Source organism: Aptenodytes patagonicus, chromosome 1 (genome assembly GCF_965638725.1).
Source record: "Aptenodytes patagonicus chromosome 1, bAptPat1.pri.cur, whole genome shotgun sequence".
Classification (NCBI taxonomy): domain Eukaryota; kingdom Metazoa; phylum Chordata; class Aves; order Sphenisciformes; family Spheniscidae; genus Aptenodytes; species Aptenodytes patagonicus.
Genome location: NC_134949.1, coordinates 207,062,057 through 207,068,554, shown reverse-complemented (window position 1 = coordinate 207,068,554; position 6,498 = coordinate 207,062,057).

Genomic DNA, 6,498 nt, shown 5'->3' with positions numbered 1-6,498 from the left:
GTTGGGGCCGTGGCACTGGGTACCTCCCCCCACTGCTGGCTGAGTGATGGTGGTGACATCTTGGACAGGCGCTATTCACGCTGTGCTCCCCAGCCAGGCTGTCCACCACCCGCAGCACAACAGCCCATCAGCCAGGGTACCAGCACGCCCGGGGCTGGGCTCGCCCCTCGGCCTCCTGCCCCCGTCTGCCCGCTCACCGGAGTGGGATGGCTGGGCTGTCGCCGGCTGGCCCCGGGCTCTGGCGTCGAACGGGGAGCGCTGGCCTGGGGTGGCGGCGGCGGCGGCGGGGGGCATGGCGGGGCCGCCCCGCTGGCTTTGCCCGCTAGAGGGCAAGAGAGCCCCGCACAAGCGCGGCGGGGCGGCTGCCCCTGCCCCGCAGCCCTCGGCGCCCGCCTCGCCCAGCCTCGCTCCTGCCCCGCTCCTGCCACCGGCGGGTTCCGGCGCCGCAGCCGCGCGGGGGGCCGCCCCAGGACGGCTGCTGCAGGCAGCCAGGCGCGGCCCCGCCGCCCGCTCCTCGGCGAGGAGCCCCCGCGGAGGTGCCTCCTGGAGGCGGCGAGAGGCAGCGGGCCTGAGGCCTTCTCCTGGGCTCTTGGCGACGCGGGAGGAAATGTCCTGGATGGCCACGGTGCCGTAGATGGAGAGGTAATCGCTTCCATCGGGAAAGCTAGCGAGGCCTTTGGCCATTCCAGAAAGCGGGCGTGGAGCCATAATGGAGCTGGCATGGACCACCTTCTTCATCGGGGCGAAGGTACACCGGGCTGCTGTGCCTGCCACAGCGCACGCAGAGTGGTAAGTCGGGGCACGCACCCGGCTCCTGCCGAGCTGGGCAAGTGCCAAGAGGCACCTTCTCCCTGCCCCAAGGGAGGTGACGATGAGCTGGTTGCTGGCTGCAGCTCCAGTCTAGCATTGGTAAGTAGCGTCCAGCTGATGGTCTGGGTCTGTGCCTTGGTTGGTATACGAATGCCGCCTTACCTTTCAGATAGTGAACTATCTACAAAGGAAGTACATCAGGCAAAGGAAGAACCTCAGGGACACCCTGCAGCCTGCTGGCAAACCCTGCCGAGCCTGCAGTTGCAAATGAGCACCAACAGTATGGGAGCATGAAGAAGGCAGAAACCTCTTTGATTAGACACCGTGTGCGCTTGGGCAGGAAAGGTGCACAAGGCAAAGGGTGGGCAGCGGCAGACCCGTTTTCACAGTGAGCAGTCCTGTGAGCCGTGCCACACAAATCGCTTGCCATGCGGAGGCCTCTGCGGTCACCTGTACACGTGGCAACTCTGATTTCTTCCCCTGTTCTTCCAATCAACAGCACTTTGGCTCTTGAGCTGGAGGGACTTGCAACATCATAGACAACCAATTCATTACTAAAAACAGCAGATACAAGCCATGTACAAGTACACACATCGGAGAAATTTTAAACATTTGGCAGCTTTCACACTTATATCACCCTATCTACCTTCAAGTATCACCAACAAGGACATGCATTCCAAAAGACCGTATCAACACCTGTGTCAATGCACTCGACTGTATCTGACCGATAATGGCGTTATTACTTTTGTAATTAAATTAAGATATCTTAAAACACGTAACCTGGTAACTCCCTCCCTAGGACGGTCACAAAGATCATATTCTGCCAATGCTTATTTAACGTAGATTCACTAATTCCTGTACGCGGCAAAATACCATAACGCCATAAGAAATCCATGTCAGATACCCTGCTGTGGCTGTGTATCGTATGGTGACACTGATGCTGATGTTTTCTTGGGGTTTTCCATCTAAACTGTATGTTTTACACTCCTCTGGTCTGAAAATTTGGTGAACTGGGAAATGGGCCCTTTCATGTTGTCTTCTGGGATTCTTGTAGGTAATTTTTTTTTTGTCATAAATACTGCTATTTTTTCTACAGTTTCTGAAGTGAGAAAGCAAATACATTCTGCTAGCTCAAGTTTTCTAAACTTGTAGGCGCTTCCTATGTTAATCCAGTTAACCTGAATCACACGGCTAATAGATTTTCACAAATATTTTATTTATTTCCAGGCAATCTAATGTTTCATAATCATGACTTTCAGTAACTTTTTGTTGCTGAGATGACATGAGTTTTCTTTGGAGAATTAATTTGTGCAGCTATATTAAGTTTAGTGCCCTCACCAGCCATTCTGGGGAAATGCTGAATCACGTGTATAGCGCAGCAGGTGGGATCCATCCAGTCCTATCTAGACCTCTGTCATGTAGAAGTCTACATCTAATATAGGCTCCCTTCATACACGAGAAAGAATTAAGCATCTTTAGAGCATGAGTCATGTCATCCTAAAGTAGACACCTAGAATAGGTCAGATGATTTGTGCCCTAAAATTGCTCCTATTTCTCTGCGTTAAGGAACAAGTAGTTTAGAACTTGATGTCTCCATCGTAGCAGCCTCAAGTGAGGTGAGATGAGTTAATACTCTTATCATATCCAGGTTTATATCATGCTTCAAAGTCCTCTAAAAATTCTTATTTGTAAAGAAAACTGAAAATAGCATTACTTTCTATATTATTCTCGATGTATAAAAAAGCAGCTTTTAAAAGTTTGCTGACTGAAGACATTTTAGTAAAAATGGCAAATGCCATGTGTTTCGCGGGAAAGTCGTAGCACCTCTCTTTTTAATGATATAAGTCTTCCAGTTCTCCATCTGCAAGGTTGGGAAATAAATGAGTTAGATACATTGTAGGTCCAGAGTAGGATCCTGTACTTTTGGTGAAATTATGCAATCTGGGGGAATGAAAAAAAAAAAGCCATTTTCATATGGCAGGCTGATTTATTTTTTTAAATGACACTCAAAAATTGATATGTGAAAAGTTCAAGTAAAGCTGAACTGGTTGGCAGAGTACAGGTGAAACAGTTTAAAAAAAAAAAAAAAAGTCATAACGTCTAAAACTTGCCAGAGGTTCCGCATTAGTGTGGTACGCATGAGGAGAACGTGTGCCAGGAACACCTCAAGAAATGCAGGATCCTTCTGACCAGTTCTGCTCGCAAGAGTTAAAATCCTGCATAAAGCTGATGAGTAAGCTCTTGATGACTCACTGTGGCAGATGCAGTCTTTAATTCCAGAAGGGTATAAGGGAAGTGGGTGTGAATCTCAAGTAGAGGGGAGCTAGGGGTAGGGATGTTCCTGCATCAGTGTCTCGGGGATAAAAGTGTAGGTTTTTAATACAGCCCCAGCTATCAGTAAAGCCAAACTTCTGTAAGGGCTAAGTTTGACATTACACATCACACATAGATTTTATGTGAAGCAGGGTTGGAACACCACCTACTCACAGATGGGTATAATTTTGGGGATGTCCTGCATAATTCATGTGTGGCTTTGATACTTATGAGTAATTCAGACATCAAAGCCTCAACTTAGATAACACTTTTATAACATTAAACTTCCTATAGCCAATAATCTGTGAGCTTTCATTTAAGTTCCTTTAAAAAAAGCGACTATACCAACACTTTCTTCTTTACCTTCAGATATTTTTCATAAGGTATGCTGCTGTGAAGTACAAGATAGAAAATACAATACTGAAGCCTGGACTAGAGAAAAAATTAAAATTCCATATAATACTCTTCACTGGGACTGGAAATGTAAATTTTAAAGCACTGGAAAGGAGCTGGGAGCCTCTTTCCCAGTTGTTTCTAGACTGAGAGCACACCAGATACCAGGCTCCTCAGTCACTCTGCAATATTCCCTCTGCTTTGCCAGTGGCACAGACCTTCACTTTTCAGCAGTCCAATTTCCTAACAAGCAATTTTATGTTCTCTTCCAAGTTAGCCATTACACATGGAAAAACCTTCCCATTAATAACCATAAAGATCCTTTATTGTTCTCCTTCAAATCTCCTTAAAACTTCCTTCTGACACCAAACACTTGTCATTGGCCAGGCCTGTTGCTTTTTATTCTCCAGGCTGCTTTTCCCTTATCCTTCCCCCATGGGTCTGTAGTATACACCTGTTGTCTTTCATCATGGGTTAAGATCATAAGCTCCTTGGGCATAGACCATCTCTCTTATTACATGTGTCTACAGTATCCGACACAATGGGACTGTGAGCCCTCAACGGGGCCTCTGGGTACTGCCATGATCCAGTTGATAAAGAATAATGATTTTTGACATGGTGAGTTCTGCAGTTTTTCCCAAGTCATTCTGCAGTTGTTCACACTGATATAACCAGTGTGCGTGTGTGAGCAGTGTCCTTAAACCCGATATACAGGGTAAATGCTGTGGAACTATTTACCGGAGAGCGCTGACTTTCCTGCTTTGGGGTTGGGGGGCTCGTCTGCTCTTGCACATTGAAATGCATGGACTGATGTGCAGCAGCTGTTTCTTTTTGTGGGTTTGTACTTAACTAGCATGATGGGACCCTGCTCTGAAGCTTCTGCATCCCGTCCTTCAAATAGTAATAAAGACCGATGGAGTCAAATGAAAGAGAGGTGGCTCATGCGCCACTGGCATGGAATGTGTCAGTTCCCTAAAGGTCCGTGGGGATTCAGGACACAGCCTTTCCCTGCTGCAGTTTCCCTGCTAGACGTGGAAACTAGAAGTCTCTTTCCCTCAAGTGTTAAGTCACAGTGGCAAGTGGAGGGATGCAGAAAGGCTGCACCAGTCAGAGCTGGGCTGCTGGCTTTTGTGGTGGGGAAGGCAAGGAGAGCCACCCCTGCCACCGCATGCCCACCGAGCAGGGGAGACATGCAGAGAGTCGATTATTTTTAATTAACACCCTTGCAAAATTCCCCTTCTCCGGAGCTCTGTTTCCAGCCTCCACCAGTGACCTTCCTGGGCCCCGCCACCTCAGCGATGCACATCATCATTCACACCATGCAATCTCTCCCCCCAGCCCCCAAGATACTATGTTTCTCCTCCTTTTCTCCCTGCCTCTCTCCCACCACCACCCCTAAAAGAGCCTGTCTTCAGGTTTGTGTATTTAATTCAAGGGGCTGCCGGAGCCGTCTTCTCCCTCATGCAAGCCTCTGTATCGTGCCCGGTCCTTGAGCTCTGCCCAAGCAACCCTTCTGCAAAGGCAGGAGACCTTTCTGTCCCTTTGCTAATTAATGCAGCTATATCGGAGCGCGGCAAAACCACAGTAACATCAATCCTCGGCATCATAAGAAGAAACAGAAATCCTCTCCCCCCCTCGCCGGGTCTCTCCTGGCGGTTTTAAATAACTTCTTTTTTTCTTGGGGGGGGGGGGGGAGGAGAACATGTACTTAGCATCGGCACCCCCGCCTCCCCCCATGCCACCGCCTGCCCGCCTCTCCCTTCCCTCCACCGCGCTCTTAAAAACTTGGGCCGAGCGCGGGCGCGGGGAGCCGCGGTTCGCCCCCGGAGCGCCCCGGGCGGCGGCGGAGGCGGCGGGGTCCCGGCGCTACCCGCTCCCGCGGCGGCATCCCCGAAACTGCGCCCCCGGCACCCGGCTGCGGCCCGGCCGCCCCCGGCAGCGCAGGGGCAGAGCGGGAGGGCTGCGGGCTGTCGGGGCGGGGGGCCGGAACGGAGAAGGAAAAAAATGCGGCGTGGGCGATAACGACCCCCCCCCTCCCGGCTCCCAAACTTCCCGCGACCCCGCCGGTTTGCCTTCCGGAGCTGAGTTTCAAGCCCGCTTGGGACAGCGGCAGCCCGGTTACCTGAGGCGCGGTCCGGCCGGCCGCGGGCTGGGGCCGGGGCTGCCGCCGGGGCTGCGCTGCGGGGCGGCTGCGCCTCCGCCTCCCCTGCGGCGGGGCAGAGCGGCGGGGCCGGGGCCGGGCTCCGCTGGCAGGGCGCTGCCCGCCCTGCTCCCCCCGCCAATGTCAAGGGGGACTCGGGCTATGCGGGCATCTCCCGAGGAGCCCGCTTCCCGCAGCGGGCGGGCTCGGTATATTTAGCATCGCGCCGCTTTTTTCCTCCCCCAAAGTTTCGCCCACTTATTTATTTATTTGCCTGCGTGCGCCGCGCTGCCGCAGAGCAGTAAGAGCCGCTCCACGCCGTGCCTAGCGTTGGAAGCGGCTCTGTATTGCAGCAGGTAGGGCTGAGCGCTAGGACCTCGGAGAATCCTTCCAGCAGCAATCAGGACTACCTTAAACCCAGCCCAATGCCTCTTCCTGCGCCACTCTGCGTGCTGGATGGAGATCCACAGTCAAGAGCTGCAGCTCAGTGCTGGAGTACAACATTTCACAGGGAGCCCTGCAGAAGCAACACCTGTTTCGAGCCAGCCAAGAAAGACACAAGCACTTGTATGTTGCTGCTTTGCTTGTGGATCGTCAAAAATCCTAAACCAGTGGACATCTGCTGAGCCTCCTCAGAATTCTGGATAATAGATTTGGACGTCAAAAGTTTTTTTTCCTTTTTCTTTTTTCCTTTTTTTTTTTTTTTTGGATTTATCTCAGCCAACAACGTGAGATTTCCCCCCTCCCCCTTTGCAGGATTCATGCTGATGTATGCAGTCTGTTATAGAGTAAAAACAGCGCATGCCTTTCTGGAGTCAGAATCCATAAATCCTGACGTAGCC